Source organism: Nelusetta ayraudi, unplaced genomic scaffold (assembly GCF_046127955.1).
Source record: "Nelusetta ayraudi isolate G7.1 ecotype Tasmania unplaced genomic scaffold, CSIRO-AGI_Nayr_v1 ptg000015l, whole genome shotgun sequence".
Lineage (NCBI taxonomy): Eukaryota > Metazoa > Chordata > Actinopteri > Tetraodontiformes > Monacanthidae > Nelusetta > Nelusetta ayraudi.
The window spans coordinates 562,501-587,153 of NW_027466065.1; the positions used below are offsets into that span (position 1 = coordinate 562,501).

General features: G+C 50.4%; 2 long non-coding RNA genes across 3 annotated transcripts in view; one reads left to right on the top strand and one right to left on the bottom strand.

Moving 5' to 3' along the window:
- LOC142886216 (uncharacterized) overlaps positions 1-22,938 on the top strand; it is a 119,256-nt gene extending 96,318 nt beyond the window's left edge. The window contains exons 4-5 of the long non-coding RNA XR_012926392.1: positions 4,377-4,613; positions 22,569-22,938. This is a non-coding gene — a long non-coding RNA (uncharacterized LOC142886216). The remainder of the gene's footprint in view (positions 1-4,376; positions 4,614-22,568) is intronic.
- LOC142886217 (uncharacterized) lies at positions 5,589-8,547 on the bottom strand. 2 transcript variants are annotated; one of them, XR_012926394.1, is made up of 4 exons: positions 8,193-8,547; positions 6,286-6,381; positions 6,102-6,195; positions 5,589-5,929 (listed from the first exon to the last, which is right to left on the bottom strand). It is a non-coding gene; the product is annotated as an uncharacterized LOC142886217 (long non-coding RNA). The 2 variants fall into 2 exon arrangements; XR_012926395.1 differs by lacking the exon at positions 8,193-8,547 and adding an exon at positions 7,480-7,655 and having other exon boundaries at positions 6,286-6,377.
- Positions 22,939-24,653: the final 1,715 nt, after the last annotated feature.

A 24,653-nucleotide genomic window follows, 5' to 3' on the forward strand; every position in this document is an offset into this window, starting at 1 on the left:
GCCCGGGCCGGGGTTAACCCCGAGCCCCGGGCCTGGCTCTGGTGCCGTAACGCCAGGGGTCAGAGGTTAATGGAGCAGAGTGGCGCCGGCCAGTCATCCCCCAGGATCCTGGCTGGATTTGGTAAACAGTGAAGCTGTCACTGCAGATTAATACGAAGGGGAGGCGGAGCCGGCTGGCCTAATGGCTCCCAACTCAGCCATGAAAGTGCCTGTCTTCCCCATTCTCCTCCCTCCCCTCATCCCCTCAGATAAGCCCCCACGGGGTGAGGAGGGAGGGTGGGGGGACGTGAGCAACAAGGTAAAAAAAACAAAAAACAAAAAAGGAAGCAAAAAAACAAAAAACAAGGCAAGAATCTCACAAATGCGTCAAAATGTGAAAGGCAACAGTTAACGAACCAAAAGAAAAGGTAATGTCCCGAAGCTGTGAGGCGTCTCAAGACTCGGAGAAGTTCCTGTTTCTCTCCCTTTTGTGTGGAAGTGGAGCCGGGCTCAGAGGTCACTGACTGGTTACAGCTGTGAGAGCACAAAGCCCAACCGCCGGCCTCCTCTGCAGGGGAGCTGCACCCAGCTTCTTTTTTTTTTCTTTTCTTTTCTTTTTCCTTCATTTTTTCCCTATGAAACAAGTCCTGACACTGCACTGTTTTTTTTTTCTCTTTTTTTTTTCAACCTGTGGGTGGACGTGTGTTTGGTCTCGCGCTGCCAAAGTGCTGCAGCTCCTGCAGGCCAAAAGTATGAACTGCGTGGTGACGTGTGCACACGGCGGCCCTGCAGGAAGCTCCGGGCGGCTCGTCTGTCGTTTCAGCCCCTTCCATGAAGTTCCTCCTCCACCTCCCACCCCCACCCACCCCACCCCAACCCCCCACCCCCTGCCCCCCAGCTGGATTCTGACACTCACCTGGCTGCTATCTTCAGATCAGTGGAGAAACCCGAGCTTCTATTTGCCCTCTAATTTTCCTCTTCCCTCCCGGTCTTATCCGGCCAACATCAAGCTGCGATACGCAGAGACTCTGTAAACAGCGGGGCCGCCGAGCTGCTTGTTTTTAACTTTTCCCCCCCGCCAAAACCTCCAATTTGCGATGGATATCACAGCCTATTAGCTGTTTTCTTTATGGTCTTTAGGTCGCAGCATGATATTAAAACATTGTCTCGGCTCATAGTTTAGTATAGTGGTCGTCAAATACGATAGCATAGTTGTGAGTTAAATAAAGTTGTGGTCCAGACGTCATGAGACTGTTCAGTCGCCATCTCGCCAGGTTGTTGCTCCTCATTTCAAATGAAGGAGGCGGCAAAGTGGACAAAGTTCAGCAATGATGAAATATCTTGACAGCCGTTGTGTCGACAGCTCCTCGATTTGCCGAAAGCACGTGAGTGAGCGCACAACAAAGCCAGTGCTGCAGAATTCACAGTTATGAATCAAAATGCCACTGAGACTGTTTGTTTTTATTGCAGAAATGCAGATCCACTTTTCTCACTTTTTACTCAACTTTGTGTCACTCTGAGGTACTCTTTGATTTGGTGATTCAAGTGTCTGTCTATGTGTGTGTGTGTGTGTGTGTGTGTGTGTGTGTGTTTGTGTGTGTGTCCGTGTGAACCCCTAACCGTCCAAGCTTGTGTGTGGCCGATCACAAATAACTGTACTTGACTGTACCTCTCATTCCTCCAATTACCCCCGGTGACCCCCCCCCCCCCCGGTGACCCCTCCCGACACACCCCCTGCCTCCCCCGCCCCCCCGCTAGCTTGTCAGTTAGCCTGCAGGGTGCTGCTGGTGCTGCTGGGGTCCCAGTGTATTTTTCTGCAGCCGTCCATTGTACAGTCCTCACAATGGGACGGAGCCTTTGATCCCGCAGGGGTGCATCTCTGCCCCCCCCCCCCCTCTCCCGCCGCCCCTCCACTCCTCCACCCATCCCTGTTCGTCCCCCTCTAATTCGCCCTGTTGCTCCCGCTGCCTCAGAGGCCTGAGAGGAGAGAAAAGGAAATGAAACGCTGATTGAAACGAGTCAACGTGTAATGAAGTGTAATGAAAACACAAAACTCATATACGCGTCTCTTGCCGTGTCCCCCCTTATTAAAGTCGGGCTGTCCGGCTGTTGGGGTGCTGCTGCTGCTGCTGCTGCTGCTGGAGGTGGAGGGCCATGCTAAGATGCTCCTGTCAGTGATTGTTTTGTGGCATGTGCCCCCCCCCCTCCCCCCACAAACCCCACTCACCCACCCACTCCCACCCGTCACCCCACTTCTCATTCATCCCATGCTGACACAGAGCAGGTGCTGATGAGGGGGTTTGATTGGCTATAAGGTCCGAGGGATGATGGGAATTTATAGTGAGGCTTCGGACTGACTGGGGGGGGGGCTGTTGTGGTCGGGATCAAGACAGTTGCAGGGCGCTGCCGTCAGCCTGTCAGGTCAATGTGTTCCGTACAGGCTGACGGCAGCGCTAATTCTGGTTCAAACCGCTGCAGCGCCCCCTTCCTGTGCAACGCCTACCACCCACGCCCCTCCTACCAGCGGCCTTGATGCTCCAGCGAGGCGTCTCTGGACTCCTGGATGTGCACAACGTGCCATTGTCTCCCGTCCCCCTGGCGCTCTGCCAAACACCGAGCCGGCGCTGAGAAAAAAAAAGGGGGCCCAAAAAAAAAAAACCAACAAGTTGTACTTCTGCAGAGGCCTAATCTCAAACCCCCCACCCTCCCCCCACCCTCGCCGCACTCTTTCTTTTCTTCTTTTATGCCGGAGAGTATTTGCTGATGCGCCAGCGTCAGGGGGGCAACTGTGAGCAGGGGCTGGGCCGGGGGGGCGACACCGAGGCTGCTGGGATGTGGGGGGCGAAGCAAACATGGCAGACATGCTTAAAGCGACGCAGACGGAAAGCCTGAGTGTTTGAACGTCTTCTGCTGTCTCACTTTTGAGGTTTTCAGGAAGTTGACTTTTAAAGGTCCTGGTGGCCTGAAACATTTGCTTGTGATTTCTAACGGCCATACTTGAGTAGTGGGAAAAGTCCATCCTTCACTTATTGTGTGTGTGAGTTTGTGGATGTCAAGAGTGTTTCTGTTGGAGGCTGTGAACACAGAGCTAAAGTAGTCGCAGTTTTCCAGAAATAGTTTTTATTTATTTCTTATATTAATTATTTATTTTTTGGATAAACAATCTGAGTCTACGACACTGGGCCCTTAGTGATGTCACAAAAGGCACCTCAGCCGCCAAATTCTTGCTTTGCTTCTTTTGCTTGTCCCTCTGTTCAGACAATGTGCGCTAAAACACGGTTGGTTTTGCCCTCTGAAGCCGATTTTGTTTGCAGGCGGCTGTAAACAGAGGGCTAATGATCCTGTTTCCTGGAGCTTCGCTTTGGTAGGAAGGCGAGAGGTCATGCGATGCTGCACCAGCTAGCTGCACCTTGCTGGGGTTGAAAAATAAAAAGTCTGAAACTGCGTTTGATTAGAATCCGGAACCTGGAAAGTTTTTCCACACCCTGAATATGTGTGTGTCTGTGTTCTTGTGTCTGTGGTTCGGCCGCCAACAACATTCAGTAACTCGGGGCCTCAGGACTGTGCACCTATGCCAACTCACCCTCCGGAGGGACACGCACCACAAATCTCCTGCTCCGATAGGAAACCGAGCGGCGGACTCGAAGAGAAGGAGCACGTGACCGCCAGGAAGCAGGAATCTGGAACCTGCTGGCGTCGGGTTTTGAACACTGAACCCGAGTCAGAGCCACGAGTGGGTGGATTGTCGTAGCTCAGAAACACTCGCTAGACAAACATCAGCAGGGAGGAGAGTCCTGCACATTCTTGGCACTAACAACTGGATTTATCTCTATTTATTTTTGCTTTATCTGAAAGGAGAAGAATGTTTAAAAGAGGGCAGGAGTCAATTTATGGTTATTCAAGACACCTTTTCTGAGCTCTGGCTGACCTTTGACCCCCACTGGCTAATTGCTGCAACTTGTTTGTATGCTAATGTAGGAAAGATTGTGACGCCTTTTTTTTTTTTTTTTTTTTTTTTCAGATTCCTGGAAAGACGTGACGGCGTCATGCTGTTAAATGTAATTTCTTTTTTTTCTTTTTTCAAAATCCTTTCCTGAGAGCAATGATTTCAACAGATCCCGGGCAGCGAGGGCGTCGGCGCGCCGCTCAACACCGCAGAGGCCAACGGCGTTGTTCTAATTCCCCAGATGGACGTCCGACTCTGGTGATTCTTCGCCGTGACTCACCCGCCTGAGTCACTCATTAACCCGCTCGTCTCACTTCTCTCTCTCTCTCTCTCTCCCCCTCTCTCTCTCTCTCTCTCTCTCTCTCTCTCTCTCTCTCTCTCCCCCTCTCTCTCCCCCCCCCCCCCCCTCTCTCTCTCTCCCTGCCCGTGCGTCTCTCTGGGACACGATAAGACCTGCGTGACCCGAGGCCCATCTCACTTCACCTCCTCCACCCCGGCGTTGACCTCCTCCCTCCCTTGAAGCAGCACCCTCGGGTGGAGGAGGCGGCGGAGGAGGGGTGGGCGGGGTCACAGCGCGGATGGGTGTGGAGCGTCCAATCCCGGCGGCTCTCGGCATCCCAGACGTAAACAAGGCTGAAAAATGGGCCCCGGTATCAGCTATCAGGTGTCGCCGCCGGAGATTTATAAGGTAACAGGACAATGGGAGGCCGACACACACACACACACACACACACACACACACACAAACACACACACAGAAAAAAAAGGCTCTTATCTCCCATCAGCGCTCAGTTCCACTTTTAGCAGCCGGGGAGGGAGGAAGGGAAGGAGGGAAGGAGAGAGGGAAATGATTTCTCCGCAGGTTTAATCCTCTCAGCGGTGTTTAGCCGATGCCTCGCAGATTAGCTTCTCGCCGAAGCAGCTTAATCAAGCGCAGCTCGGCGGGAGGACGAGCTGGAAGTCCCCGCCGCTCCTGGAAAGGGAAGTTCGGCAGGGGGGGAGGTTGGCGAGGTTGGGAAGTGGAGGTGGGGAGGTCACTTGGTGCTGGGTGCTCGCAGCTGCGGACGGAGGAGTCGCTCTCATCCTCTTGCGCAATCAGCAGCTCTCGGCTCACACGGCTTCTTTTTTTTCTTTTTTCTTTTCGCTCTCCCGTGATTTCAAAACGCTTTGTTTACTTCCTGCGTCAAGTTGAAGACGGGTCAGTTTGAAAAAGATAAAGGCGGCGAATCATCGATCACTCGCGCTTGTTTTAAAGCAAAAAAAAAACAAAAAAAAACGAACCAGAAAAAAATGTTCCAGTTTGAGAGCCGCGAAGTGACCGACGGTGTTTACAGCCATGCGCTGATGAATTGGCGCTGCTATCAACATGAATCTGACCCGCAGTCGCTCCCAGTTGCTTTGGGGTCTGTCATGTCATGTCGGAGCCCCGGGCCAAGCAGTGATTCACGCGAATAATCCAACAATTCAACTCTCATAAGACAGAAAAACAACAGATTGTTTCACATGCACGTGTCAGCGCAGCAGATTGTGCGACAGGGCGACTTAGAAAACTGAAGCAACACCTGCAAAGACTCGCCGACACGAGCTGGATATTAAAACGGGAAACGTGCAAAAAGAAAAAAAAGAAAAAAAAAAAGAAAAGAAAAAGGTCGAACGCCCTCTGACGCACTCGTGCAGAAATCTTGTAAACAGCTTTATTTGGAATCACACTCGTGTTTGCGTGACGAGAGAGGGAGAGAACATCCAGTCGGGCTCGCAGCTCTGCTCTCCCTCAGCGCGCACGTCGTTTGTCTCCGCGGTTGCTAAATACTCAGTGTTTGACTTGACCCGGGATTCAGAAATCATGTTGCAAACAGCGTCTCCTTGTTTCCTGACGATCCACTTGATGGCTCATCTTTGTACCAGCTGTGATGCTGAGAGAGGGAAACGGAGCAGATCCACCTCCTGGGCTGGGCTGCTCTACGTGCTGGTTGCAGTGCGGCTCCTCACCAGTGGCACTGCTCTCTATGTAAATATATATTCTTATTACTAGCGAATGTTTATCCATATATAAACAAATCACATGCATGCGGTTTTTATGTCACTTCCTGCCCTTTAAATGTTGCACACTGTCCCCTTAAGGTCATTATTTAGTTTCAAGGCCCTGCATTGTTGGCATTTTTATCCTTTATTTCACCTTGGCCTCCAGCGGAGCCACTTCCCGCTGCTTTTCATGCAAAGAGATGCCACAGATCTGCAGAAATCAGCCTGTTTAGCCCTGTGTTTACAGCCTGCAGCAAACAAAACAAAGACAAACAAGAACTGGTATATGTTTGGCGGGAGAAAAGAAACAGTTAGCGTCAGAGAGTTGGGGCCAATACCTGGTTGGGGGGTTGCCACTGATCTGAGAGATGTCCGGGTGGCCTGTGTGACATCACAAAGGGCTGATATCGCCATGTCTCAGCTTGAACTACTTTCTGAAAAGCGAAGCAGCCAAAAGGAAGGACTTTTGTTTTTGTGGTGAGTTCACTGACAGGGTGAAATAGAAGAGAAATGCATATTACTGCATGAAACATGAGTTTTTCATCACTTTGGGACCTTTAAACCCGCTCGAGTCTTTCGAAAGCAACCGCGAGGCTCCATCCCAACTGCAACCGTGGCCGGTAAATAAATCTCTTTTGTTTTTTTTTACTTGAGAGGTTTTTATCTGCCCCGGCTAGCACGCTCGGCGCTGCAGAAGGTTCCTCTCATCCGTCCTCCGCCGACCAAGGTGACGACAGATGAAAGCGGCAGAAATAGAGGGCGGGGGAGGTGAATGGGGCGGATGGAGGGGGACCCTGGTGCAGCGCGGCATACCAGGGGATAAACAGCGACTGTGGAAACGCTGCCACAGCCGAGCACATCCGACTCCTGAGCGAGCGCGCACTCGCACACACACACACACACACACACACACACACACACACACACACACACACACACACACACACACAGACACACACACACACACACACACACACCTCCTCCCACAGCGTCCGCCCACGGCCACCCTGAGAGGAGCTGAAACTGGAGCCGCGCTGAGCCGCGCTGGAGCTCCACTCCCTGGCCTTTTGTCTCCTCACAATGCACCGCGAGTACAGTGAGGGAACAGCAGAGGCATTTTGTCACACACACACACATACACACACACAGCTCCTCAGGGGGAGGCCCGTTCTTAGCGCGTTTCTGTGTGTGTGTGTGTGTGTGTGTGTGTGTGTGTGTGTGTTTGGGTGGCTCGGTTTTTCGCTTTGTGAGTGTCTCTTTAAAAAGAAGAGAGAAAAAAAAAAAGAAAAGCAGCAGCAGTATTTATCTCCTCTCCGCTCGCCCTGTTGCCCTCACCGACTGTGACCCACTTTAGCGCCTGGTGCTGAGTTATGAAACGATGATTTTGCCCTTCATCCCACTCACTCAGCGACTGCGTTGGAAAATGAATGGCCAGCCAGGGGGAAAAAATGGTAGCCGGTCTCTTGGGTTCCTCCCCGCCTCGCTCCAGAGCCTCTTTGGGTTCCGTGTTTTGCTCGTGCAGAGGCTGGAACTCATGTCCTCTGCGGGCCGTCTCCCCCCACGTCTCCCCTCCTGTCTGCACACCAGCGCAGGGCCAAAGGTTTCAGCCGTCACTTCCCAGCTGCTTCCATCTTTGTCTTTTTGTGTAGTTTTGCCGCTTGTGATGCATTTTGTCATCCAAGTTTTTAAAGCTTTGTTCCTCATTGAAAGTCCCTTATTATTATTATTATTATTATTATTATTATTATTATTATTATTATTATTATTATTATTATTATTTTTCATCTTGGATCTCAGTGAAGCAGCTTGGATTCCTTGGCCAACCAATTGAAATTTTTGAGGAAACAACATCTTTAGCCCTTTGTTTGCGACCTCCTCATACAACGTGGAGTTTTAACTTGGCTTTGTGGGCCTTCCTCATTTTTTGAAGGAGACAAAAACAATACGGTCTCAGAGGGCGGAGCCAACGTCCTTCAGAGGGTGTGGTCACTGACCCGGGAGCGGAATTGGTGCCCGTTGTGACATCACATGGGGCTCTGGCAGAGCAGCTTCGAAAATTCAATTATCCATAAAAAGAAAAAGACTTGCAAAAGCATATTTAGCCCTCTGTTTACAAATGCCTACAGATACACTGCGTGACAGGCAGCAACCAACACTTTTTGTGACATCACAAAGGGCTGGTCTTTTGAATTGTACGTATTGAAACCACACGCTTTCAGAAAAGTGTAGCAAAAGTGCAAATTACCACAGGAAGCACTTGTTTCTGTGTTTTTGACCTGACTCCCAAACTTCACAGTCGATGTTACAGTATCTATTTAAAAAAAAAAAAAAGTCATCAACCTAATGGTCACGTGTCTGCAATGTTCACACGGCCGCGTCTTACCCAGCTGCCCGCGCTCGTCTGAGTCGTCTGTGCCCGTTGGGGAGGTGGGGGCGGGGTTTTCCCAGAGAGTTGCCACCCCCTGTGCGCTGCGATTGGTTGACGGAGGTGGCAGAGTTGAGTGACGGGCTGTCGGTGGGGATCCGTCCGGCGGGACAATGCACCCACTCAGAGGCCCAGAGGTCACACGGCTAACAACGGCTCCACGGCCCGAGTTTGTTTTCTAGTGATGTGCCAGCCTTTCATGTGTGCCTCTCATTATCGAAGCCTGTGCCCCCCCCCCTCCCCCACCCACCAGCGGCCCCCATAAGGCCTGAGTGTGTGTGTGTGTGAGTGTGTGAGTGAGTGTGCGTGCCTCGCTAAAATCTGTTTAAAGCGTTCAGTGACCCTGTTTCGCCGGAAGTGGAGCGCGCACAATTGGGAAAAACGACTCAAACTAACCCGGACTGAGAAATGAAACTTCCTGTCGACTCTCATCATCGTTCCAGGCTCTTAAATCCTCCTTTCCCAAACTCGCAACAGCTGCAGCAAGCCTCTCGTTTTCTTTGTAGCAGACTTTTACGTAATAGGCGCTCCGAGGTGACATATATCTTGGGCGGGCGGGGGTGAAGGACGGGGAAACAGAATCCCTTCCGCGCAGAGATATGGAATCATTCCTGGAATGCCACGGCTCAGATGTTTCAGGAGACGCGGGGACGTCCTGCTGAGAAAGCAGGCCGGCGGAGATCAATAGCGTCGGGAGATAGAGGGGCTGTTATTTTGGGCCGAAGGCCGGAGGGACGCGGGGCGGAGGAGGGGGGGGGTGGCTCTTTTTTTGTGAAGAAAGCGCCTCCCTGTTCCGGGTGCCGTCCGGGGAACTCGGGTCCGGCCTGGAAGCGGCAGCGCCGCTGCTGCTGGTGTAACCCGGCTGAAGCCCGGCCTTGTTCCTGGCCTGTTTGTTCAGCTGGCCCACCGACGGGGGACGCCGGAGACCCAAAAAACCCCCAGCCGGACTCCTCCTCCTCCGGCGCAGCACCCGCCCAGGTCGCCGACCTCCCGACCCCCTCGGCCGTGGCTTATTTGCTCCGAGGTCACGGTTCAAGAAGGGCCGTTTTGTTCGCCTCCTGGTTCGGGTCGGCGGCCTCGGCGCAGCCTCTTGTCATCAGCGCCATTGATCTGCTCCAAATGAGCTGATTAGGGGGCCTGCAGTTTGTCCTGTGGAGGGAGCCGCTGGGCCTAAGCCGGGCTCAGCACGGCTGGATAAGTCAGTGGGGAGCCCGGGGAGGGGGAGGAGGAGGACTGGAGGTGGAGGGAGTGGACATGGAGGGGGGGTCAGGCGGATGAGGGATAGGGTTCAGAGTTCACGCAGAGCAAACACAGTCGGCCATTCATGCTTTTGAGATGCAACATGAAATTAGTGGTTGTTTGCGTCGGGGGCCCCGTCTTGGGTTTGCGTTGGCTGCCTCGGCGGTGAACCCCCGCCGACGCGGCAACGGGTGCAGCGCTCAGATTAGCCTTACCTCCGACTTGCGTCCAGCCCGTAAACCTCGCAGACCCCTCCGGCTTCCACTTCCTGCCATGTCCGCCCTCTCTTGAAGCTCCTGTGTGGAGCCATTCTTCCACCAGCGAGTCGTCGAGGGGTGAGGCCGAGGGTGAGGCCGAGGCTGAAGGTGAGGCTGAGGGTGAGAACGAAGAGATGTTTCCTGGTTCAGAGTTTTTTTTAAAGACGATAATATTTGTCACTGGATGTAAACAAATGTCTTCTCCTCTTTGCGGCTCTCTGTGCAGAGTGGCCTGCAGATCTGGCAACCCTGTTCACAGCAGACGGTCTATTATTTCTGTGGCCTCACCATCCAGTGAGGAGTTATCACTTCTAACTGGTTGCCAGTTAGTCAGCGGCTACCAGTTGTCCATTTGCTAAGTTTAGCACGTTGCTACTTGCTTGCTATTTTTTATTTCCTTCTGCCAGGACATTTCCTTCTCACTTCCTCAGTGAAGTACAGGATTGGAGTGGATGCTGCTGGGCTGCAGGTCAAGGCTTTGTTGCGACATCGGGACGTCGGTTTCAAACCTTCACTTCTTGTGCATAATTTGCAGCAACCTTTTGAAAACTGCCGTGAGCCTACGTGTTAGAATCAAAGGCCTTTATCAATCCCACAGTGGGGAAATTTGTAAATTGCAAATGCATTGGCTTGTCAGATGGTTGGCTCAAATCCCGGCAGCGCTTCTGCAGCTAGAGTTCTCCAAAATTTCAAAATAAAAGCATGAGCGCAAACAATGACCCCAAACGTTTTGGCGAAGGAGAAATTCCTGCAATCTTTCCCCTCGTGTCGAGCCACTCATGGTCCCTGCTGCTCTTCGGTCCAGTGAAGGCGCCTCCGGTCATGCCGCAGGAACGAGTGAAATATCCTGTATCCTGCAAGGGGAAGGTTTGCAGGGATCCCCCCTCGGGGGTCCTGCTTTCCTCACCGTGTGCTTATACCTGCGTGAAATAATGTGTGCCTGCCTGTATTTATCAGTCTGGAGGCCTTATAATTACAGTCTTGGCGTAATGTAACACTCCCACCACTCGCTGTGTAAACTGAGAGTGCCGCCTTAACCCTCTTCCCCCCAATCCACTCCACTGAATGAGCTCCTTTAACACCTTTCAGGGGGAGGCAGCAATAATATTGCAGGATGGGAGCTTGTAAGATAAGGTTGCGAGGCCGGTAATGACAGACGGAGAGGGGCTTCCATAGTCTCCTCTCTCGGCTGCTTGTGGAAGTGTAAACAGAGGACCAGTGGCCTGAAATAATGGGCCGGACTGTGTGTGTGTGTGTGTGTGTGTGTGTGTGTGTGTGTGTGTGTGTGTGTGTGTGTCGGTGGAACGTGGACACGCTGTGCACATGCGTGGTTTTGGGCTCTTCGCAGGGCCGAAGAGGAAGCCACAATAAGGCCTTTGTTTTCCGGCTTGTTTACCGAGAGTTGGTATTTTCCACAGTTTCAGCTGTTTTATGGCGTGAAAAAAAAAAAGAAAATGGGAAGAAAAAAAAAGTGCCGGCCCGTCGGGAGGCTGCAACTGCAAATGGCGGAATGATGTCAGAGCAAATGAAGCCGTCTCCTCAGCCAGAGACCCCCTCCCCGCACCCCCTCCTTCTTCTCCACTCTCTTTTCTTTTTCTTAAGCCAGACCTCTGCTCTGCTGAGTCACAGGTCAAAGTTTACAGGGTCAGGCTGGACACTGCGTCCTTACATCCGTCTTCATTAGAGGTCTGGAAGTACTCAGCGCCCAGACCTCCTCCTCCTTTTTTCTCCTCCCCTGCCTCTTTCTATCCAAAACTATCTGTCCATTTTCTGATAAACAACCACATCAGAGGCCGGGACTTAGCAGTGTCAACACAGGACTGCTTGACATGATCCACCAGTGAGACTCTGCAGCAAACAACACTTAACCGCTCTCTCAAGATGCTTTCTAGAAGACACGAGAGCTGGAAGAGGAGCTCGGAGTTTCAGCAAGAAGATTGGATTCTGCTGTTTTCATCTCAAAGGAGGAAAATGCTGAGCTCTGAATGCAATGCACTGCAAACGCCACATATCCATAAGGTTACAGTGCAGCTAGTTTTCCCAACATTGCAGTTCTGAAATCTTGCACATCCGTCTTAATGAGCTCCAGTCCGGAGTGCTTTCAGTCGGTCTCAGCGTCCCAATAATCAACCAGCTTCCTGTTAACAGTGAGAAAAGCAGGAGGACAACTCTGAAAACTGCCCTGAAACACGAGACGAGACAAAGAGGTGGTACAGGAAGTGACTGCAGGCCTTGCTGCTAATCAGATTAGCATGTATGCTACACTAGTGGTTGTTTTGTTGGATCAGGGTGGCATTTTGGTGGCCGGAGGGGGGGGCAAAAAAATAAATCTGGAAAAGCTGTTTTTGCTTTCCTGCCTTTCTTAAACTCTTTTCTTCAGCAACAGGGAGCACCTGATTGGTCCGCTGTGGTTGAAGGTTCATCCAATCAACGACACCCTTGCCTACCTGATGTCTTAACTGGACATGTGGTCGCTTGCATTGCGGCCCTTTTTGTTGCCTCAGCTCCTTTGAACTAGAGAATCACAGAAACGCTCAGTTTTCTTGTTATTGCCAAGTTCCCACCGTCAAGTGTCATAAAGTGTCTTGTTTCCGGCCTTTTGCTACAGCTGAAACATTGTGCCACTAAAAAAAGCAACCTGTCTTTTCACTGAGCGCTGATGTCCAATGCAATTTCACAGATTTCCTGACGACTTCTTGAGTCCCATTCGCCCCAAAGCTCTTCCAGTTATTTCCGCTGTACACCGTGGGGATTTGAGTCTGTACTTAAATGAAATAATCATAAGGGGAGTAATTGGCCTCCTGGACGTTTCCCCCCTCTCAACCTCCCTAAAGTCCAACCTCAACCAGGAACGAGACTGCTTAAGTGCTGCTCCCTCTGTTCTGTCAGTCAGCGTCAAAATGACAGAATTACCGTCCCGGCGGTCGCCTTGTAAGACCTCTGGCTGCCAATGTTTGAGTCCTGATAGACATTGATATTTTATGAGTCTGTGATGTCGCTGCAGGTTGGTTTGTTCTGCCAGAAGATTCTGGACAAGTAATTCAGATGTTTCGCAGTAAATAAGACAATTGCAGCATAGTACTGATCCAGCAATGTCTTGGACTGTACACAAAACATAAGAAAAGCCATCCCAGGCAGGGGGGAAAAAAGGTTTAATATAACTCATACAGATTAATCTGAAATCCCCCTGAAGTCCCAAGATCCTAAATTGATTTGAGGGCCTGCTATTTGTTATGCTAATGCTTATTTTAGATGATGAAAATGTGAGCCATGGCGAGTCCACTTACATTGACTTAACCCTGTCCCATTAAGTCTTTTGACATATTTTTTTTTTAACCATTTTTCTCATTTCAAGTGTCTTCCAAACACACATATTTGTCCTGCATTCAAAGGTTACACCCTACAGAATCCCTTCTCACTGTCTAACTGCAGCTTTTAACCTTTCTAATCCTATCCGATGCTACGCGGCAACATTTACAGGTCACGGTTGTCATTAGAGCAAAAGTTGGCATCAGGATCAGTATCTGTAACGGAAGATTTGAAGGTTCTGGTAGAAAGTTCAATGAATAGTTCTGGTTCTAGAGCGGAGAGTTTTTTTTTTCGGTGTTCCTGCTGAGAGCAGACCACCCGTAAAACCCCCGCACTCAACCACCGGCCTGGTTGCGGCTTCACATTGAACAAGCAAACTTTGACAGAGGTCTCAATCTTCTCTTTTCCACTCTTTACATTTGAAGCTGTTGTTTCTCGGCCGAACTGAAAGACAGCTTGTTTCGGCCATCGCAAACTTCGAAAAACAGCCAGTCACCCCGTAGAGCCTGTTCACCAAACCCTCTGAGCCTTTCCATAGTGACTCACCGAGACAGGATTAGAGCCATCATGTGACGCCCCACCACGAAGAACACGTCTCGGCCTCCTGAGGGTTTCTTTTTATTATTGGCCCCTTAGGTATGGATCCAAAACTGGATTCAGACGACCAAAACCAGACCGGACACGACACAACACGGGCGTTGGGCGGTCGTGACATCACAGCGAGTGGCGGATACCTGAGAAGAATCGGATGGGAGGACAAGGACATGGAGTGGAGGAGTAATGAAGAGACTTTGGAGAGATGGAAGGACGGATGTTGCAAGCAGCAGAGAGAGGCAGAGAGGGTGGAGACAAACCCTGGAGCCGGGGCTTGGCTGAACTCGCCGTGAACCTCGGCAGATTTATTTTCTCCGGAGCCCGTTGCGGCGCTCGATAGGGGCCAGATTTACTTGCCTCTCCCTGAGCTGCGGAGGAGGGGGTTCGACCGATGGGATAAGTGGGAGATGGAGGCCTCTCATTTCTCCTCTCCAGGTTATAACAGTCTGCAGCTTGTGCCACTCGGCTGGCTCGGTAACCTCGGCCGCTTAGCCTCTCGCGCCTAGGTGGAGCACCTCCACCTCTGTTCCGCTAATTGGAAACACTCCCCCCGCTGGCCATTAAAAGCAGGGTGTTTCATTACGGGCCTGCCCTGGCAGCGCCGGTGTGATCCCGCTGCATGCCCGCACCCTCTCGCCGCATTCCCCAAGGTTACGTAACCATGAGCGCGACCTGGTTTACATTAGCGGCCAAACAATGTGGCCCAACCCGTGCCCGTCTCGATCACTTCTGATTTCTAGTTTCTGATTTCTGTTCTTTGCTCAGCTGTGTTTGGCCCAACCGAGACGCCCTGACGGGGAGGCTGCCTTTCAAAAAAAGGGGACTATTTCAATAACAAGATGACTTTGAATCGGACAGGATTAGACAAAAATATTGTTTAAAACATTCAGGGGGTTGGACTCTGTCTCAGAATGGCAGTGTGTGAACACAGATGGCTGCTGGGACCAGGGAGCAAAAGTGACACCATGTTGTTGGAATTGGGATGAAATTGGCAAAGAGATCATGAAGTTTGGCCACAAGCACATCGACTTGTGTAAGGCATTTTGGAGAACATGACCAGGGAGAGGGAAAGGCCGACACACTGTCTTATCTGTGGTTTTATTGGCTGGAATTGAGTTGAGCCCATAAAGGTCAACGTGGCACTCCATCAGTTTTTAACACCATCTGTGAAAATATTTGTGTAACCTCTTCTGCTCCTCCGGAGGGACCTCTCCATCGCTTGAAAAATATCTCTGATTGGCCTGGAAAGTCTTCAGCAGTTTTCAGCGAGAACGCACACATTTTTTTTTTTCTTTGAGAAAGTCAAACTATGAAGGTTTTGAGAGAAGAAGCGATGTGAAACGAGAGCCAGTGCACATGTGAAAAGTGGGATAAAATGTTTTGGAGCAGGCCTCGGAGATCTGGACCTCAGCTGCTTCCATGTGGATCATTTCCTTACAAAGTAAATCTGTCTTCGGTTTTATCCCCCACGGCCCCACATTATAGAAGTCAAGACAAAATCAGCGCAATGAGGAAGTCAGTTTTGAGTCGGTGTCTTCCAGTAATCCTGCAAACCTGAAGATTCTCCCGAAAGCCTCAAAAGAATTCAGAAGTAATCGACTGGCAACCAAGCAGGAATGTGTAAACGTGGCGAAGACGTGAGTGTGGACGAGGTCAGTCAGCCATTAAAATCAAAGCCGAAGTGAGATTGAAATGGGTTCGACCTCCGGTTGTTTCCCCTGGATTAATCAGCAGTGAGTCCGACCTTCAGCCTGTGGTCAGTTAGATGGAAGCCAGTGAAACTGTGGAGAGAACAACAACATTTCTAAACTATACGTCGTTGCGAAATGTGAGTCTTTTGTGGGTTTTTAAAACCGATAGTTTCCATTTCAATCTGTATAAAAAGCATTCTATCACCTTTGAGGAACTGCAACCCCGAGCTACTTCCTCATTGGCTGTAATACGGTATGTGGCTATTTTATTCACGTGCACCAAACAAGTGGGCTGACCCCTTTTCAACTCTGACAACCAGCAGGATCTTCTTGCAAACCTCCAGTAGACGGCTGTTTTTTATTTTATTTTATTTTATTTTATTTTATTGACCTGAAGTTTTGAAGGGATTCGGCTTTGACCAATGAGTTTCCTTTGCTGACGAGAAGAACAAGGTCCTCAAAGTTTCAGCTAAAGAGATGAGCGTGCTAGGCTAGTTGAGTAGCAAACCTTTAGCGAGTCGTCCCGTTTGTCCAATCGCATAGTTTGGTCCTTTCAAACACTCTCTCTGGGGTTCCATATTTTAGACTCATCTCCATGTGGGATTTGTTTTGGTGGTGAAAGTTATTGTACTGGAACACAGGCACAACACAAGTGAGAAGATGCAACTTAAAAGTTAAGACACAAAAACCAAAGAGTGACTGAAGAGTCAAGAGCGGCCGTTGTACCGTGTCTTGATCGGCTAGCGTGACTTGGGAAGTGTTTGAGCGGCGTTTGTAGAAAAGGCCGAGTCGTGCAAATGTTTTGTCACAATCGGGGCATCCTCGGTCGGACCCCTACTTCCTGTTTGCGGTGTCGCTACTTCCTTTGGTGGGAAACAGGCTGGACGGAGGATCTCTGAAAACCTCCACCGCCTGTACAGGCCTTTTAATCAGATTTCTCATTCTGCTCTGGGTGAGCAGAGGTAGATGTTGACAGTGCGCACAGGATGAGCGCGGGCCGAGGAGGAGGTGAGTTAACTCAGCTGACTCAACTCTGGGTGAACTGCTGCTGGAAGCAGGGGTCAGTGACTCTGGCTTTCATATCACTCCCCCCACCTCCCACCACCACCACCACCACTGCAGCTGAGGTTGTTGTTTTTTTTTTCTTTCTTTCTTTCTTTCTTTCTTTCTTTCTTTCTTTCTTTCTTTCCTTCCTTTTGCTGCTCTGCTGTGTTGAGGTGAGGCTGGAAGGACTCTGGGCTCCTCGTGCCACCTGGCTGCTCTCCTCATCTGACAGGTAGCGGCTCAACCCTGCTGTGGGTCAACTGAACCGACCCGGAGAGCCAGAATCCGAGCTCGGTCCTGCTCTTGGACCCATTCGAGGAGGTTTTGCTCCACGTTGCACAATTTAGAGGCTTTATAGAGCGTTGATGATCTGATGATCTGATGACTCACAACCCGACTTTTAGGTCCCAGCGCTCAGTGTTTTTTTTTCTCTCTGTTATTGTTTTTTGCAGATTGTTTCCTTTTCTTACTTACAGCTGCACATTTTCTCTCTTCCTTCCTCCATCAGAGTAACTCCAAAACACTGCGGTGGCCTCTGCGGAGGAACTTTTGACTCCTGGCGAGAGATTGCTCAACGCGCACTTTTGCTTCCCCTAAATGCAAAGGAAAGAACTGCTGAATGCGACAAATTTTGTGATGAGTGGTGACAGATTTTTGCATCTCAGTCAACAAATTAACAGTGAGCGAGGATTCTTTTTGTGCAGAAGTGGTGGTGAGCTGTGAAAAACATTGCTTTAAAATCACGTATTATATTGATTTTGACATTTTTCATTCTGTCCTCCAGTGACGCAACCGCTTCTTATTGAATCACGAGTTAACAGCAGGTTTAGCCCTCTGTTTATAGCCACTTAATTTATAGCTGGGGGGGGGGGGGGGGGCAATGGTTTGCTTTGGAACTTTTAAATGGTTGAGACTCTTTTTGTGAGACTTTAAATGCACAACATAAGTTGAAACATCGAAAACATTGAGAATTGACTTTCGAAGTGCACTTTCGGTACAACACAAACACTTTCTACGTCCATATTTGCTGCTCCGCTTGCATTTAATGGCACAGCGTTGGGAAAGCTGCATAGCAGCACAGACGAAACCCGAGGAGGCGCAAAAACAAAACAACCGGGCGAGAGGATCCCAAAGAGCGATCCAGTTCCCGTAAATGCTTTTGTTCTTTATCCACATATAGGAGGAGGGATTACGGCTCCGATTAAAGCAGCTTTAAAACTTTTTAAAAAGGGGGGAAAAAAACAGATGGCGCGTTGCTGAAACATGAAGTCTGCATGAAATCACCTCAGTGTGCAAACACGACTTCGGCCACATGTGCGAGGCTCGTGCGATGGCGAGTTGTTTTTTTTTTACTACGCAACACGGCCGTCTTAAAGCCGTCCAGTTTATTTACGCGTGAGAGCCACGTGTTTTTTGTGAGCGGGAGTGTTCACAGAGTTTTTCACAAATTTTCTTCTGGGCTGCTGCTGCTGCTGCCGCCGCTGCCGCCGATGCTCTTATCTAAAAGCGGCGTGCGTGCCCTCGTGCACTGGAGGCAAGAGTGGGAGGAGCTGATCAAAGGGAATGTGTGGGCTCCGAGGGGGGGAAATGAAAAAAAAAAAGCAAAGCGAACACCCAGGGACAACCACCTCCACATAAACAGGGGATCTCCTTACTAAAAACAAAGAGGCCTGTGCAGCCAACCCTCATCCAGCGGAACAGGGAGGGGCCATGCATGGGGGATTAGGAGGGGGTGGGCTGGAGGGGTGTGGGGGGGAGGAGGGGTGAAGTAAAAGGGGAAGGGGGAGGAGGGAGTGTGTGTGTGTGTGTGTGTTGGGTGGGGGGGGATCAGAAAGCATGTTGCGTGGGCGGAAAGGTAGAGCAGAATCATTCATTACTGTAATTACAACCTGGGCCAGTCACTCTCTCATCCAGCCGTGAGGGAGGGGGAGGGGTGCGGGCAGTGGGGTGGGTGGGTGGGTGGGGGGTGGGTCGGCTCGCCGGGGAGATAAAAACCCGCCTCGCAATCGCACAAGTGAGCACTCACACGTGCACACAACACAACGGGGCGGGGGTGGCACTGCAGCCCAGCGAGCCGGACTTGGACGAGTCTTCTTCTCTTCATTCTCTGGCCCCGTTTACACAGAGGCGGCAATTTTCTGGAATCGCTCTCGAAGCCACGAAGCCATCTTCAAAAATGTTCCTATTTACAAACGACTGAAAACGATGCAGTACCTATGCCAGGCCTGGTGTGGCACCGCAGGTTTACTCCCTGAAAGCGTGAGGAAGAAGAAGAAGAAGAAGACCTGAAGTACGCCGCGTTTAAAGAAGCAGCAGCTCGCTTACAACATTAGCACCACTGAGAACAGAAAGAAAGATCGCTGGTGAAAAGACAGTGTGGATAAACGACAACTTCTGCTTCGAGTTACTTTAGAACACAAAGCCTGAAATGCTCCATGTTAAGGTTGACTGGGAGTCGTGCCAGTAGAAGTTTGCTAACATTTTTGTCATCTAGGTTTCCTGCCTCAATATCCCAGTCCGCTGACTCAAAAGAAAATGAATAAAAAGTAAAACAGGATGTGTGCAAATCGCTTTTGGTTGTGTTTATTTTCACTTTGCACACAATCCATGATTGATCCATGAGCACCGTGTGTTATTGTTCACTGTTGTTGGCGGTTTGTTGTAGCGGAGGCTTAATGGGAAGACTGCTGGCTGATCAGTAGCAGCAGTCAAGTTGTTGCCTGCACCTCACGGTTGCTCAGGTTGCAAGGCGGGGGGAGGGGTTTAGAGCTGTGACATCAGCGTCTTCAAAAAAGATCAGTTTCTGCGTTTACACGAAGCCGGGAAAGTCAGCGTTTTCAAACTTATCCACCCTGGAGAGGGTTTCATAAAATGTGCGGTTTCGGTCTGCGTGGTTTCAGTGAAAACTACAGCTTTGTATAAACGCGAGGCCGAAATGACAAAATATTTTACAGTTTTCAGAGAAACCCTTCTTCGCATAAACAGGCCCTGAGATGAGTCTTCTTCTCTTCATTCTTCCAGTGTACCTCAACCCCCCCAGACCCACCCAACCCCGCCTCCAGCACCCTGCCCACCCCATTTTAACACATCCTTCCTCCGCCACCGAACACAGTTTGACGGCCACGTTAACGCCTCTGTCGTTCCCTGCTGTCGTTGTGTTTGTTGTTGTTGTTTGTTTTTTTTGTTTTTTTTTCATCCCAATCGTCTCGCTGAAAACTCAGAGGAAACAAAACGTGCCGAGGCTCTGAACGATGACGTGACAAATTCCTCCCTCAGCGGTCGTAAATGTTAATAACTGGTGGTTAAAAAAAAAACTACAAAGACTGGTAATAAAAAGGCCTCTCTCGCTCTCTCGCTCTCTTTTTTGTCCATTTGTTTACCCAATTCTTTTTATTCGACCGCCACCACCGGGAGCTGACTCGACAACACACGTCAAAAAAAAAAAAAGGAAACAAAAAGTTGTCATTGCCGAGTTGCGCAAACTGTGCCGATGGCAGTCGTGATCCTCTCCTGCTTGCTAATCATTTATTTGTTCCTCTTCCGGAGAATTATCGCGCGAGGCCGTTCCACCTAGCCGTGACTGACCTTTAGCTCATTAATTTGGTTTCCTGCCCGCAATTTTTTACGACGGCGGTTCACTCTTCGTTTTATAGAGAGCTGGGTTCTTTTTTCTCTCTCTCTCTCTCTCTGTCGAAAGCAGGCGGATGTTTTTGGCAGGGCGAACGCTGATAAACCAGATTTACTGTAGCGGCTCATGAGCAAACAAGCAAAGTTACGACATCAGCGTGCAGGCGAGTGAGCAACCTCGCCCCAAACTCTGCTCTGTGAAAAGTGTGTTTCTTAGCAGATTTAAAGGCCCACTGTGTAAGGTTTAATAGCGTCTATTTATAGAAAATGCACACGTATGTTTTTAATCTGTTAAAGTCGCTAAAAATAAAAATAACTTGTGTTTTTTTGGGCGACAGCAGCGGGCACTGACACTCCCACTCGTCGGCCTGTGGACACATTTCTGCAACTTGCACTTCCACTTGGGTTTTTGTGATTTCGCTCTGAATGTTAGAGCTGTTGTTTCAAAGAGGTGAGACAAATTGGGACATCGAGACAGAAAAAACAGCAAACTTTGTTCGCACTGCCCTTTCTGACCATTAGGTCCTCCACTGTGCGACCTCTAAGTTTGTCCCTCGTACCGTCTCGCCGACGCAGAGTTCAAAATCCGCTCTGCAGTCCGCCACTAGGGGGAGATCAATGTGCTCTAGGCATCTCTTTTCTTTTTAATCAGTGGAAAATGCTTCATTTAGTGGCCGGTGGCATCAAACCACCATCAAAACCAAGTTGGAATGGAATAAACAGGCGTGCGTACACACGCCGGGATGAAATGACCCACATGTCTTTGTGCATTCAGGCCCCTGCGGCGCGAAGCAAACTGCTTTACTGCAGCCCTTTAGCCTGCGCACATCTTTGAAAACACTATTTAGCAGCAGAGGAGACGGTTTAGCCTCCGTTTGACCGTCATTCCACACCTCCAAGTCATCACAACTATGATGTTAGAATACCGCAGAGAGACACGCTGTCAACTTTTCCAGAGTGTCGCACAGCAAAGGGGGAGGGCGGCTTGGACTTCTTCTCCTTCCCTGAGACTTTTACATAACCGCGTGCGTCGCTCCCTCTCAGCGCAGCGTTTTATGGAGTTTGACTAACTGGGCCTCCAGCAGCTTCAAGCCTCTCGCCCTCTTTCACTGCCGTGTTTACCTTGCTCTCATCTGCGGCTCCCACAGGACGCCTTAAAAAGCGGAGGGCAAACAGACGGTAGCCCCGGGTGGCTCATGGACGACGACAACAACAACAACAATGCCTGGAAAGTTCCAGGCTGCAGCTTCGCACCCTGGAAGCCGTTTCCAGTCATTCAGGCGAGCTGCAGGTGTTTCATCCGTGCTGGGAAATAAGCCTCTGGCATCCTGTCGCATTAATGCAGAAACGTGAGCCCGTAAATGCAAAGGAAGCGGCGGCGGTGGCGGCGGCACATGTGGCGTTCTGCATGTGTGTGCACGCCTGCAAGACGAGCGCATTAAGAGCCTGCGGTTTGCACTGCGCATGTGGTCCTCACCCTGTTGTCTGTTTGTGGAAGAAGCAGCCAAACGTGGAGACTTCCAGCCCGACGCTTCTTTTTTTTCTCCTTTCCTTTTTTTCCCCTCCTCTTCAGCGCTCAAACAGAGGAAACACTGACAGGTTTCACTTTTTGTCTCGGTGTCGGTGGAGTCCAGGAGGCTAGAACTGATTTTTTTTTTTTTTCCCCCTCTGCTCTAAAATCAGAACGCAATTGGAGGAGGCAGAGACAGAGCACAAGTGGCGCCTAGTGGACATGGCCAGCACTGCGCCTCTTTTTTTTTTTGTTTTTGTCCAAACTCTCTGAAGGCCTCACTTCCTGTTTATGTCACCCTGGCTGAAGCGTCTTTGACCAATTCGACTTTTCGTTTTTCTTTTTGAAATCCAAATTGCTTAACAAGTGTGCAGCGAGAGGACAAGCTGCTGTGACGATGTGACGACACGCGGCCGGCGGTCATGAGACTGGTCATGAGTTGCACCGTCGCCCGTCACGGCCGCCGACGATGAATCCAAAGGGCTGTGAAACTCGGCTCTCATGATGTTTTTTATTTTTTTGTTTTACCAGGCTAAGCGGGGGCGGGGGGGTCGGTGGAGAGTGGGGGGGGGGGGGGGGGTTGCATCATAAGCTTCTTAAACACTGCGAGACAAAGTCAGACGGTGACGCCCTCAAATGCCGACGCTTCCTGTGAAGGTCGGCGCTGTATGACATCATCAAGACTTCTCCTCATGAAGCCACGGGGCCAACTTTTCTTCATATGTATACATATATATATATATATATATATATATATATATGTATATATATATATATATATATATGTATATATATATATATATATATATGTATATATATATATATATATATATATACATATATCCACACACACATATTTATTTGAACACCTCTCCTCCTGCCCTCATTTTCTGTATTCTCTCTCTCGCCGTGTGTGTTTTTACAGCGAGCCTGTGAGGTGGTCAGAACATCTGTGCATGTGTGTGTTTGTCTTCGTCCGGCCCCGACTCCACTGGACTCCAACTAGACCCGACTCGGCTCGACTTGACTCGACTCCTCTTCCTCGGCGGACGTCCACGCCTTTCCAAACAGCCCTCAATGGCCGATTGTGCCGCCCGACGCCTGTCAGCCGCAGGGAAGCTGACGCGGCCCATTTGGTTGTATACATAGACACACGTGCGCGCGACCTCCTCGCACACAAACACACACACTCAAGCCTGAACGACAAGCCTGAATGTGTTTGCGCACACACACCAGCGTCCAGGCACACATGCAGAACCATCCAACACTTTTTTTCTTTTTCTTCTTTTTTTTCGAAACAGTTCTTACATTTTGTTTCACCTCTTCTTGCTCCTCCTCCTCCTCCGTCCCTCACCGTCGCAACATCTGCAGGCCAGATGTGCAGCAGCAGCAGCAGCAGCAGCAGCAGCAGCAGCAGCAGCAGCAGCAGCTCTGAGGTGCCGCTGAGCGCAGGATGTTTTGCATTCCCAGCGTGGAACATGTGAGGCGTTCCTGCGGGCCGTCCGTCTAGCCGCACCAGTCTGTGTGTCATGGGGGGGCTTTTGGTGGCGGTGGGTGAGGTGCGGGTGGGGAGGGGTTGGGCACAGGCGGGACTGTTAGCATGCTAATCCGGGGCAGATGTAGGTGCCGAATCAGGTGGTAAGAGGAAACTGGGGCCCCCGGCAGGAGGGAGACGCTGCGTTGGCCCCGTGCTGCAGGGCCCCGACCTCGGTCCCTCCTCTGATGTGCAGATTTTCTGTTTTCCCTCCGCCCCACCGTGTCCAATCGGAGCCTCTCAGTCCAAATGGCTTCCGCGACGCCGCTCTTTTATTTTTAGCTACGGGACGACAACCAAAAAAAAAAGAAAAGAAAGAGAAGAAAAAGGGAAAAAACGTGTGAGCGGAAACAAATCGAGATTGTTTAGCGTTTGTTGCAGCGAAACGATTTTTCATAGTTTTGGTCACTTCCTGACATCTGGAAACTTGATGTGGTGTAATTATGTCTGTAAAGGCGAGAAACCCGAGGAGCCCTTATGATCAGACGGACGGAACATAAACATGGCAGAGTCTTTAACCGGCGGCCGAAAAACACAAACATCAGTCTTTTGACTGAGTTAACAGTTTGTTTGCAGCTTGTTTTTTTTTTTTTAAGTATGTTTCCTTTTTTTACTTTGCCTGAAGTCTCAGTGTGCAAATGATGTCATGAATGATGAATATCAGATTTACATGGAAGATAGTATTTACTTGTAAACTGTGTGTGTGTGTGTGTGTGTGTGTGTGTGTGTTTGTGTGTGTGTGTGTGTGTGTGTGTGTGGGTATATTTGATTTCACTTGTGTTTCGTTTCTTGCGCTGCAGTTTTATTCTTTGCTTCTGTTGAGTTTCTTCTTGTCCCCTCCTCCGTCTTTGCCGCATTTGCTGCCAAACTTTCACCTCACGGCTCTTTCAAAGTGCGCCTCCACTCTCCTGACCCTCCTCCGTGACTGTGTCACTTCGCCTGAATCTCTTCATGCCCCGCGCGAGCACATCTCGATTCTCCGACGCCGACTCCGGCGCTGCCACAAATTGAGACTCTATCCGAGAAACAAGCACCGATCATGACTAATTAAAAGTTCATGTCACCCGATCGCCGTGACCAGCGGGCGCCCCGGCCGGCCTCCCCTCGCCCCTTCCCTCTGTTCTTGCATTAGTCTTGGTCAGGGGTGGAGAATGTGCGGCTAATGTGGCACAACAGCTGCGAGGAGTAAACTTCAGATGACAACGAAAACCGGCCGTGGAAGTCGGAGAACCGTGACGGAGCAGATAGAGCCGCGTGTGAAACAGGAAGTAGCGGGCGCGGCGCGGACGGACGGACGGACGGACGGACGGACGAGCTCTCGGCCCCGTGATTCGCCGGCTGGAAGCCGACGGCTTTCCGAGAACGTCCTCTTTGCGGCGCAGCTGTCGTGCGGATGTGATGATGCGGCTGCAGCTGAAGATTTGTGTCGTCCCCCCCCCCCTTCGTCATTTCCCTGAAGTGCCTCTGGTGGGAGCT